Raw genomic sequence first — 12,999 nt, forward strand, 5'->3', positions numbered from 1 at the left:
TCAAACACTTATGCACATGTGTACCTTCACACCTATCAGTAGTTCCATTGGACTCAGAGTTACTCATGTGAGTAAATGTTGCAGAATTGAGACTCAAGATTGAGAAAATGCCTGTAATTCTTAAAAACAGCAAAATGTTGAGAAATAAAGAAGAATTCTATTCTATTCTATATAGGTTGTTACACTGGTCTCATCACTGTAGTGTCGAGAGCCTTCCAGTAGGGTGCTAAGCAATATGATAAACATCTGTCACATGTGATGAATATAGATTCAAAATCCTTGAACTTCATCATGTGTGAATTTATGAAAATAGTCTGATTTCACAAACTGATTTTTTTGAGAATTTTTCCCCAAAATATCATTTTTCTCAAAAATGGACCTTTCCTTAAGCAAGACACTAAATCCTTTCCAAAATTTAAATTTTATTCAGCTGTAGATTTTTTCAAAACTGAAACAGCTAAATTCATTTTTTCATGTGTTGATATGAAACTGTGCACTTTATGAAAAATTAACTAGAAGTGAAATTTCTAGGTGTGAAATTGCTTAGACTGGAGTTATTATTTTTTCTTTTAAGTTTTGTGCACAGGTTTTCATAACTTTTGTACCCTGTTAGTTTCAAGGGCCATGCCTACAGTATAAAATATTCCCACTGGCGCTCCCTGATGAGCAAATGTAATTGACTTGATGGTCAAAACACTGGAAGTGGCTAGAGCCTGTCTACACTAGGGATGCCATTAATGCAGCTAAACTGAGAAGAGCACCGGTGGGATTATTTTTTCTAAAACTTCATAACATAGACAAGGCCAGCAAGTCTCATTTAAAGTCTGAAAGTTCATGACATCCAAATTGTTCCTTTAACTCCATCACTCAAAGATTCAGGTGTTCACAGTTCAGATAAGTTTGTTTAGATAACCTACCCACAGAATTTCAGTGCTACTTCATTGTGGCTTTTGAATGAAGTGCATCACTGATGTAAATGATAGATATGCAATGGTTTATTTGTATTCTTGGTTTATTACCTTCATATACTGAATTATTAATAGAGCCCAATATAGGTTTGTGTTACCTAGATGTATTATGGATACAGATAGTTGGAAAAGGCAGCTCATGATAATAGAGATCCCAAAGAATGATGTCATGCCAGTAGGTTTCACTTGCATCAGCATAGAAATGTCCATGTATGGCTGGTGAAACACACTCACTTCACTTCACTGCCTGTGGATATTTCGCAAAGGTGGATAGGATTACTCTGTAAGCATCTTTGAGAAAAGGTCATTCATGTCCAAAACATTGACTCTTCTATGTGACTGCCAGAAAATACTTCAAATTAATCTGCTTTACGTAACCTAAAATATGTTACTGGAGATTTTTGTAACTTTTTAAAGGGGGGAAAATATATTTTTGTTATCAATTTTTCAAGGCTCAAGACACTCATTCATACACAAACTACAATACGTGACACAAAATATTAAAAAGCATACAAGCAATACCAGAAATCTACCCATATGAAGCCTACAAGATCCTTACAGGACTTGTTACATTGTAGCTGCAATAAGACCTTGAAATCATGTGAAAAAGGAGGATACAAAACCATGACCAAGCCATTAAAGACTCAAGAATTGTTTAAATAGTAAACAACACTATAGAAGCACCTGCTAGTGACTCCATAGTTAGGATTGTGTTCTAAAAAGACTTTAAAATTGGGCGTAAATCCCTGTGTTTTCTCGCAGTAGATGGTCAAACAATGTGAAACTTCAGAAAATGTTAGTTTTTATTCCCTTTGAATTTTCTTGGTCTTTTCTGTTTGCTGTCTGTTCATAAATTCTAAAATCTTTGAATTTTGGCTGTGGCTGAGATTTTTAACTTGGCAGTCCTGTCGTCATTGGTGCACATACACACACTGTACTTCATGCAAAACCACAAAAACAAGAAGAGAAATTAAGCTACTTAATAGTACATACTCTCTATTCCTTCACACATAGGCACATGCCCTACCATTACAATTCCCATACGCCACCTACCATATTCTGCAACTTTAGATCTGACCCCTAGAGATGCCAGACTTCCCCCTCACCCCTTCTAAATACCAATCTGCACAAAACGGTTGACTAAACTGCCCTTCCAGCACAACCAACTACTAAACCAAACATCCACAAATACTAGCATGGAGAGGGAACTTTCATTCCCTGACATGGTGCTCAAACCATACCACCTGCTCCCTCACCAAGGTTTGGATGTTAAAACAACAGAGCAACACACGCCAAGAAGGTAACAGTCAGATAAACCTTTCCCCTGAATCTCCCAATTCTCTATTTTTCCAAATTCCTCCTCTAAATGTTACTGTCTTCTATGAAACACAAAGTACAATCAAAGAACTCTCACTCCCACCACTGGATTCTTACCAAAACATCCCCCATATCTGTCATCTAAATTGGGATGCTCTGGGAGGAACGAAAGTACAGGAACCAGGAGAAATAAAAAAACACATGATAATGTCCCTACTATTATCCAAGAAACTTCTGGTCCAACAGCTTGCCCCCTTGTTTGCTGCAGAACTGTGGTAATTATATCTCATGCACTAATGGAGGGGATTCACATTTGACCCTAAAGCTTGAAGGGCTGTTACAGGAGAACCACTGTGGGTTGCTTGTAGCCTGCAGACTGCACTACAATAGCTAGACAGTAGAGACCTGCTCCACCATATTTCCGTTTAAAGTATAGAAATATCAATCTCTTATAGCACACAAAAAGCTATGCAGGAAAGATAGTTCTCTACAAATTTTTATTATTTTTATTTTTTCCTTGATTCTAGACCTGGAGGAGCTCTCTAACGTATATATATAAAAATAAAACAGAATCTGGCACTTTTTGCTATTAGTCTTTAGACAGGGCTTTTAAAATATAAAGCTATCAAATATTAAAAGCAAAACCAGAAGAAACATTTTCTAATGCTGGTCACATTGGGAGAGGAGTTAGAACTACAAAAGCTCTTCTTCCCCATTAATAGTTTTATTATTTTTTGTTTAATAGAGATTTGTTTTAAATGTTTTTGATGTGTAATCACGATACATTATTTTCTGCTTTATTCTCCTATTTATTCTCCAATTTAAAAAGTTTCATTGATCTGTTCAGGAAGGAGAATGTCATGTGACTTAGGTGACAAGTCACTGAGCATGAATAATGGAGAGTGACTGGCCAAAAAGAACAGTTTGTAAACAACCCATAGGCTGAAATTTGAATAGTTTGTAAACAACCCAAAGGCTGAAATTTGTGTGTGTATGCTGTTATCAAATAATTGTGAATGATGAACAGGTTAATAAGAGTCTGTTCACAAACTCTTTGTGAATAAGAAAAAAAGGCTAAATTCATAACAAATATTATGCACAATAATTCAAGCCTTTCTTGTAAACAGCTACAGTTTTATAAAACATTGACATACCTCACTAATTATGAACTCGGAGGCCTAGCCTCCAGATGGATGGGGTCAGAAAGTTCCCTCTGGCCTGCAGATTCCACAATACGGAGCTTATGCATGATACAAACAGTCATGGGCGGCAGGTATCAAAGGCCGGGGGAATCTAAGCCTCCCCAAACAGCCCTGCGTGGCCCTGCCCACGCTCCGCCCCCAGACCCATCCTGCTTCCTGCCAGCGCAGACTGTGGCTCATCCCCTGTGGCCAGGGCCCTGGGCTGGGGCTGGAGTTAGGGATAATGGGGGCCGGTCTGCAGCCAGGGACTCTGGGTGGCTGTAGCCAGTGCTCATGCTGCCTGGCTCCAGGGTTGGGGGGTGGGGGTGCGCTGCCCTCCTGGTGTTCTAGGGGTGGGGCATGCTGCCCGCCCAGCACTCCGGGACATGGTGGGGATGTGCAGCCCGGCCAGCCAACGCTCTGGGACTCGGGGGGAAGGGAGGCCTGGTGGTCGGGGGACTGGGCTCTGGGGCGGCCAGGTGCTAGCCTCCCTGAGCTCACAGTTCACCCACATCCTTTGAAGCTTTTATCTCAACCCCACTGTTTCAGAGGAGGGAGTCAGAAAAATGAAATGGCACTTAGTGGACCACATTATTTCAGAACAAATCCAAGAGAAACTTGCTATCTTTCAGTTTTTGAAATTTCAATTCATTCCCATAAATTCTTTGTCTTCAACTGCTCTGTAAATTGACCAACTAAAACCTAGATCAGGCATTTCTAAAATAAAAAACTGCTTTATCATTTATTTGTGCCACATTGTTGTTATATATTATACCTAATTTCAGCTTAAAACAGAAACTCTCTGTTCTTTTAGAGCCTTTCCCAACAGGAAAAAGAGCATGCAAAGGCTCGAAAGAAACAGGGCCTTCTTCCGTGTTGTTGAAAAGATACAGAGTGCTTAACAAAACAGTGTTAAAAAACCAAAAGATAACAGTGAATTTAGAAACACTCGTACAAATAAGTTATTCCGTAAAATACTTCATGTTTAGCTTCCAAAAAGGGCTCAGTGCAGGTGTTTGGTAAGGTATTGTCTATCATCCACCTTGGCTGATTTATTCTGATGATAAACAGCTCTTGGGAAATACACTTGGTACAAATAACCAGCTCTACAGGACAAATTGTTTCCATGCCCTTCCTTTGCCCTCCCTTTGCAGCAACTGACAGTAATACAAAATGTCACATGTTTCCATTGGAGATGAGCATACAGTATGAACTATTCATGTACAGTGGAAAGGAAGGTTACTCCTTTCCCTGTAATCGCTGGAATAAACACACAAAGTCTTATTCGTGGGGACAATTGCTGATTTACGTGGTCAGTGAATAAACAACAACCCAGCAAGTTAATGCAGCTAAATTAGTTCTGTGCATGAAGGCCAGAATAAAATTGTAAAAGGTTTATTTAATCCTTTTAGTCATCCCGCATGTTTATGTAATAGCGGAAAACCAAAATATGAAAAGCTAAAGAGGAAAATGGATAAGAGCATATTTACAATATCTGATGTTTTGAGTTCCTTGGCTGTATGTTCTTGATTGCTACTAGAGCGGCATCTGTGACACAGAAACATCCCTGTGTTCTCGTGTGAAAGGCCTTGGCTGCTTGTTCTCTTTGGTTGCAAAACACAGCAATGAACACTTGCCTCTTCTTTATGCATTTGATTGGCTAAGAAGAATTATTCATAATATGTTCATCAGGGTCAGGAAGGGGAAATTAAGGGGAAGGGGAAAGGGGGAAAGAGTCGGGATCACACAAGCTGTCTTGCACAGTTACAGTAATATAAATGATTCTTGTGTTTTTCAAATGCTTAATGGGGTTGTTTGGATACATGATTAGTTGCTTTCAATGTTTGTAGGTGCTATTATAGAGTCTGATCCAAAGCTCAGTGAAGTCAGTGGAAGTCTTTTCATTGATTACAATGGGCTTTGGATCAGGCCCTCAGTGTATTTAGAGGCTAACTCCTCATGTCGTCCCAGTAGGTGCATTGTTTTATCTCTGCAACTTCTTAGACCCTGACTTCCTCCTTTCTCCATGAATTTTCCACTGGCACCTTCCTTCCAGCTAGTCTTTGCAAACCCTTTGTCACCCATACTACATTTAAGATATGCTAGGGGATTCAGATGACTCTGGTGGACTCCAGGGGTATGTCTACACTGCAGTTAAAAACCTGGGGTTGGCCCATGTCAGCTGACTCGGGCTTGGCCTAAAGGCTGTTTAATTGCAGTGTAGACTCTTGGGCTCTAGGACTTTGCAAGGTGGGAGGGTTCCAGAGCTCATGCTGCAGCAAAAGCTGCAACATCTACACTGCAATTAAAGAGCCCCTTAGCCCAACTCAGCTGATGGGCCAGCCACAGGGTTTTAATTGCAGTGTAGACATACCTCATGAGCTCTGGTATATTCTGGCCTTGGTATGCCACAGAGTGCTTTGTGTGAGGCATGAGAGTGAGCTTTGCAGAGGTGGTGCCTGGGACCCTGCAGCTGATCTTAAAATAGAGGTGGGCAAACTGCGGACCGCTGGTCACATCCGGCCCACGGGACCATCCTGCCCGGCCCCTGAGCTCCTGACCTGGGAGGCTAGTCCCCAGCCCCTCCACTACTGTCTCCCCTTCCCCGCAGCCTCAGTGCACTGTGCCGCTGGCACAGCACTCTGGGTGGCCGGTCAGCACCGTTGCAGAGCCGTGGCCTGACTCTGTGCTCTGGGCGGCACGACTCTAGTGCCGCCAGCCACCGGTGCTCCAGGCAGCACGGTAAGGGGGCGGCGGGGGGGCGGTTGGATAGAGGGCAGAGAAGTTCGGCGTTATGATTAGGGGTTGGGGCAGTCAGAGGCCAGGGAACAGGGGGGTTGGATGGGGCAGGGGTTCCGGGGGCGGGGGGCAGTCAGGAATGAGGCGGGGTGGATGGGGCAGCAGGGGGCAGTCAGGGATGGGGTGTCCAGGGGTGGTCAAGGCACAGGGAGCAGGGGGTTGTGGATGGGGTAGGAGTCCCAGGAGGGGCCATGAGGGGACAGGGAACAGGGGGTTGGATGGGGCAGCAGTCCCGGGGGAGACGTCAGGGGGCGAGAAGCCGGGGGGTCGGATAAGAGGCAGGGGCCGTTTGGAGAGACACAGCCTCCCCTAACTGGCCCTCCATACAATTTTGGAAACCCGATGTGGCCCTCAGGCCAAAAAGTTTGTCCACCCCTGTCTTAAAAGATGGGGCTCAATTAAGGTTGCCACCTGGGTGGTATTTCTGGTACAGCTGGTTAATCCTACTTTAGGATAGATATAAATATTCACTCCAGTGCCAGCCAATTTTAGCTTCCTCAGAGTGACAGATCTCACTTTAACAAACAAAATAAACACATAAATAAACAAAACGTTGCTGCTTGCTCACCCAGTGTGCTTGTAAGGTAGGGACCCTTCGATATCTTGAGTGACTGCAGAGCAAGAAAGAAGCAGGGTCTCCTTAAATGAAACTGTCCTTAACCATAAAAAGTATTTATTGTAGCTGGTTTTTATTTTCCAGAAACCCTGTTGCCTTTTCTTTAATTTAGGTTTTTGCTACCAACATGAATCAGTAGTGTGAGTTGGATTTGTCAAAACTGACCCTTTCCTGCAAACAGGTTAGGTTTCAATGAAAATACATTTCATCAGAAAATTCCAGACCAGTCTACTTGTAACATTTTGGGCCCAATACTATTCCTACTATAGTCAACAGGTTGGGTCTGTGTATGGTAAATCAAGTCAATATTGGGGAACTATCCCATTGTTTTTGTGAGCATTATAGCTAATGTTGTGTGGCAACTTGAACATATTAAATCACGATGGGTGTTTTTTCTGAAGACAGACTACAGATTAAGTGGCTCTGCCAGTTCAGTGTTCAAGCTTTCCACCCATAAAAAGTGTCATATGCAAAAGTGCATATTTCAACAAGTGCAGTGAAAAACCTGGAGAAATCAGCTCATTGCCAAATTGTGCAAAATGGCTGAACCATGTGATTATCAAAGAGTAAAAGATGAGGTAATTCATGTTAGATTAGTAATAGGGACAAAGATGCAAGAACTCAAATGAGAATGCTCACAGCGCCCACTCCTAGCTCTACCAAGAGCTAAAGACATGTGCAAAGCCAGTGAACAAGCTCATGTCCCAATGCAGGGCGTAAGTGGTGCACACCCAAAAATAATACGCCAAGCAGCACAGGGAAATCATGAAGATATCAAAAAAAAATATGCCAAAATTTGGGCAAGGCAAATGCACAAAGAGACAAACAAAACACAAAGGAAGGCCTGTGAATACCGGGGAGAAAAACATGATGATGGAAAATGCCCTGCGTATGCAGTCATATGCAATAATTGTACCAAAAGAAATCATTATTCCAAAGCTTGCAGAAAAAAGGGGCGGGGAAGGGGGAAGCACCATATTGAGGAAGAAGCAATGAGTAGGAGATTTTTTTCAATATGTGACTTAACGCCTCTCCTAACCCCAAAACTAAACGTTTTTTAAAGCTCAGACTAGTCTAGCACCAGATACAAAGACAAGGCAGCAGCACACAAGCAAACAGGAAGTCAAATGCCAAATAGATAGGAGGGCATCAGTGACTGCTAGGCTACAAAGATTTTCTCAGCATTATGCAAGAGAAGTAAGTGAATTTCCAAGCAAGCAAAGCCAAACTAAAATTATACATTGTCACTGGGTTCATGTATTCACTTTTTTTACCTGAAAACAGAGGTCATTGTACCACTAAGACAATGTAAGTTACAAGTAGAATACCAAGGAAAAGTATGCAGGCTAAAATTTCGGGTAGCACTATCAGGAAAAATGCCACCTGCCCGCATTAACTTGCAGGAGAACTTCATGAGGCCAGTGGTGAAAGGGGAACAGTCCTAGCAGCACAGGAGGAGACACTCATCACAGGACAATAGGTAGCTCCTGCCCCGGGAGTCTCTCGCAATGGGGGAGAGGGATGCTGACTGGCCAGCATTCTCCAGCTCCCAGGATTTAACCTGGTGTGGGGGCCATGGAGAGCTCTTTCAGCTCTGTTCCAGCAGCCCCACACACACACCTGAACTAGGATTGGGAACCCAGCCTGACAGATGCTGTGGCTCTAGCCAATCACCCATTTAGTGGGTCAGTCAGGAATTTTTTCTCCCAGGGGACCAGGGAGTTTTTTGCCTTCCTTGCAGCCATAGGTGCAGACTCAGTGGGTGCTCCGGGGCTGGAGCGCCCATGGGGAAAAATTGGTGGGTGCTGTGCACCCACCGGCAGCTCCCTGCCCTGCTCCGCCTCCTCCCCTGAGCATGCCTTCCCCGCTTCTCCTCCCAGTGCTTGCCACCGCAAAACAGCTGTTTCACAGCATAACAAGCTGTGGGAGGGAGAAGCGGGAACGCGGCGCACTCAGGGAAAGAGGCGGGGCTGGGGTGGAGATTTGGGGAAGGAATCCAATAGGGGCAGGGAGGGGGCAGAGTTGGGGTGGGGACTTTGGGGAAGGGGTTGGAATGGGGGCAGGGCAGGGGTGGGGTAGGGGTGGAGTTGGGTGGGGCCAGGAGTGGGGGGAGCGTGAGCACCCACCAGTGTCAGGAGAAGTTGGCGCCTATCCTTGCAGCACCTTCAAGCCACAGTGAGTTAAGCAGGAATGCCCTTAGTACCTAACTGAAGTACTGGGGTAGAACTGTTTATTCATCACAACTTGCGGGCAGTTTCCAGTGTGGGCTAGGAGAGTAAAATGAACAGTTCCAAGAAGTAAAAGAGCTGGGATTTTGCTGATGGGCCTTGGGCTCATGGGATGGGGTAAGACCTTGTGGCCTTTGTGGGCTGAGGTCAGACCTTGAGACCTTCACAGGCCAAGGTCCCCTCCAAGCTGCATCCGAGGTCCCCTTCACAGGGAGATGGTGTTAGACCTCAGAGAGAGACTGAGTCCTGAGGGGTAGGCCAAGGAGAGCCTGCTCCACATTATGGGTTATGTGATAAGGAACCCTGTAACCTTTGAGCTAGTTATGGGTCATATGGTAAGAAGCAATGAAACTCCAGCACTGGAACCAATTAAATGACTGGTGTAGGAGAGTCTGGGTGATGGGCAGGTAGTGCCTCTTTTCTGTGTTAAAGTTTAATATAAGTTGTGACTTGCTGCTTAATTCCATGCATGTGTCTGTCCCCATTTTACCACTGTGTCCACATCAAAAAGCCAGTGCTCTCAAGTAAAACAAGTGAATACATGAACCCAGTGACATTAAACCCAGGACAAACATTGCACACAATAGGCATATAAGCAAAACAGTAAATATATCCAGAGCAGATAATGCACTGTGGCATTCTGGCAGCAAAGCTGCTAAAAATTACCAAGATGTTTTTGAAGGACTGGGGTGTCTTCTAGAACATTTCACCAAAAAATAGATTAAACGATTTTGCCAGTAGAACACCTGCTTTGCACAGTGCCCATTATACTAAAGGAAAAAAGTAATGGAAGCAATAAAGCAAATGGAGAAAGAAGGTATCATTGCTAAAGTGACAGAGCCCACAAGTTGGATAAGCAGCCTGGTAGCCATTGAGAAGCCAGGCAAATTGTTCATTTACATAGACCTACGCAGTTTAAACAAAGCTCTAGAAAAATGTCACAACCAAATACCTGCAAGTGGAGAAATATTACCTGCCATGGCAAAAGCAAAAATATAGTCAGCACTTGATTGCAAAGGCAGATATTGGCAAGTGTTACTGATAAGCAGCTGCCTCACCACATTTTGGAAACCAGCAGGTAGATACAGATAGTTGAGACTGCCATTTGGAGTCAAACCTGCAGTGGAAGAGTCTCAGTGCTCCCAGCAAGAGGTACTGACAGGAGTCATAGGGATCAGCATCATAGCTGATGACATTCTAATGTATGTACATATGACAGAAGCTGGGACAGATCATGACCACAACCTTATCCAACTGCTAGAAAGAGCCAGATAAGTAAATCTAAAATTGAATTAAAACAAAATGAAATTGTGTTTGACTGCAGTAGGACAGTCTTTTTGTTCTGTTAGACCAGAATCTCATTGTTAGACCAGAATCTCAATCTCACTGCATAATGTCCCTAGGCACTGTGGTAATACAAATAATAATAATGGAATACTTGCTGACCACCTACGGGCTATGGTCTGATACCAGAAAGTTAAAAGCAGTGCAGAAGGTATTCACATCAAAGATATTAAATCAATACATAGACTAATAGGATTTGTAAGCTATCTGACAAAATTACTTCCAAGCCTCTCAGATGTGCATGAACCCCTGAGGTAACTACTGAACAAAGATGCAGTATGGACATATTTACCTCAACATGATACAGCCATCACATATATCAAGGAGCTGCTGACCAACTATCTCATCTTGAAATACTACTATGTGGACAAAGAAAGGTGCCAGTGAGACAGGGCATGGGGCCTCACTTCTATCACAAGGACAGCCATGCTTTTGCATTAAGGTCACAAGCACCAATGGAACAAAGATGCATCCAAATTGAAAAGAAATGTCTTTCAGTAATGTGTGCATGTGAAAAGTTCAACCAATATGTTCAAGGATGGGAAACGATTTGAGTAGAAAGTGACCAACTGTCCCACTACTAAAACCATGCTCAGTGTTGAGACATGAAAAGATAGTTTGGTGAAACATTCAGGTTTCATTTCTTCCATCACAAATGCTGTCTTCTCCTATCAAGTACTTCCTGAAAGGAGAAGACACTTCTCCACTTTCTCAGACATTACCCTGTATGTAAGCATACTATCATACTATAACATCCCCGACTGGGAAACTAATAATAGTCACCCAAGAGTTCTGAAGGAACTCATATATGAAATTGTGAAATTACTAACTATAGTTTGTAACGTATCGCTAAAACGAGCTCCTGTACTCAATGATTGGAGAGTAGCTAATGTAACACTGATTTTTAAAAAGGACTCCAGAAGTGACCCTGGCAACTACAAGCTGATGAGCCTAACTTCAGTACTGGGCAAATTGATAGAAACTATAATAAAGAACAGATTTATCAGACATATAGATAAATGTGATTTGTTGGGGAAGAGTTAACATGACTTTTGTAAAGGGAAGTTATGCCTCACCAGTCTATTAGAATTTTTTGAGACTTGTCAACAGCCATGTGGATAAGGTTGTGCCAGTCGATATAGTGTACTTGGATTTTCAGAGGGGCTTTGACAAGGTCCCACACCAACGGCTCTTAAGCAAACTAAGTTGTCATGGGAGAAGAGGGAAGGTTCTCTCATGGATCAGTAACTGGTTAAAAGATGGGAAACAAAGGGTGGGAATAAACGGTCAGTTTTCACAATGGAGAGAGGTAAACAGTGGGATTACCCAAGGATCTGTATTGGGACCTGTGCTGTTCAACATATTCATTAATGACCTGGAAAAGGGAGTGAACAGTGAAGAGGCAAAGTTTGCAGATGATACAAGATTGTTCAAGATAGTTAAGTCCAAAGCTGACTGCAAAGAGTCACAAAACTGGGTGACTGGGCAACAAAATGGCAGATGAAATTCAGTGTAGATAAGTGTAAAGTAATGCATCTTGGAAAAAATAATCTCTAGGCATAAATAGTGATGGGTTCTAAATTAGCTCTTACCACTCAAGAAAAAGATCTTGTCGATGTGGATAGTTCTCTGAAAACTTCAGTTCAATGTGCAACAGCAGTCAAAAAGGATAACAGAACATTATGAATTTAGGAAAGGCATAGAAAATAAGACAAGTATCATAATGCCTCTATATTAATCCATGGTGTGCCCACACTTTGAATACTTCATCCGGTTCTGGTCACCCAGTTTCAATAGGGATAAGGTATGCAGTATTCAGAGAAGGGCATCAAAGATGATCAAGGGTGGCTTCCATATGAGAAGACACTAAAAAGATAAGGGCTGTCCAATTTAGAAAAGAGATGACTAGGAGAGGATATGATAGAAGTCTATACAATCATGAATGATGTGAAAAAAGTGAATAGAAAGTATTAATACTTTTCTACACGGTACAAAAACTAGGGACATCCAAGGAATTAATAGGCAGCAGGTTTAATACAAATAGGAGGAAGTACTTTTTCACGCAATGAACAATTACCTGTCAAACTCATTACAATGGGTTGTTGTGATGCCAAACGTATAACTGGGTTTTAAAAAAAGAATTGGATAAGTTAATGGAGGATACATGCATGAGTGGCTATTAGCCAAGATGGTCAGGGATGCAATCTCATGCTTGGGGCAACCCACAGCTCTTCCTCAGTGGGTCTTCTCAGGTCTGCACAGTGCTCTTCCTCAGAAGCTGTGAGGAGAGGACAGGTGGATCACTCCAAATGCCCTATTACACTCCCATGAAGCTCCGTTACTGGCCACTATCAGAGATAGAATACTGGGCTAGATGGACCATTGGGCCTGACCCAGTATGACAATTCTTATGTTCTTTAACACTGACCACTTACCTAGTGTGAAGCAAAGAAAGTATGGCAGTATCAAGTAAACAGAAGGGGAATTGTTAAGGGATCTGAGTATGCCTTTTTCTATGGTAGTCTTGTTGATTTAGAAATTTGATA

General features: G+C 42.8%; 1 protein-coding gene across 1 annotated transcript in view; it reads left to right on the forward strand.

Moving 5' to 3' along the window:
- The window catches only part of ADGRV1 (adhesion G protein-coupled receptor V1), a 414,454-nt gene that overhangs the window by 356,307 nt on the left and 45,148 nt on the right, over positions 1–12,999 (forward strand). The window lies entirely within an intron of this gene.

This window comes from Lepidochelys olivacea (genome assembly GCF_965140295.1).
Source record: "Lepidochelys olivacea isolate rLepOli2 genome assembly, chromosome: 5".
NCBI lineage: Eukaryota > Metazoa > Chordata > Testudines > Cheloniidae > Lepidochelys > Lepidochelys olivacea.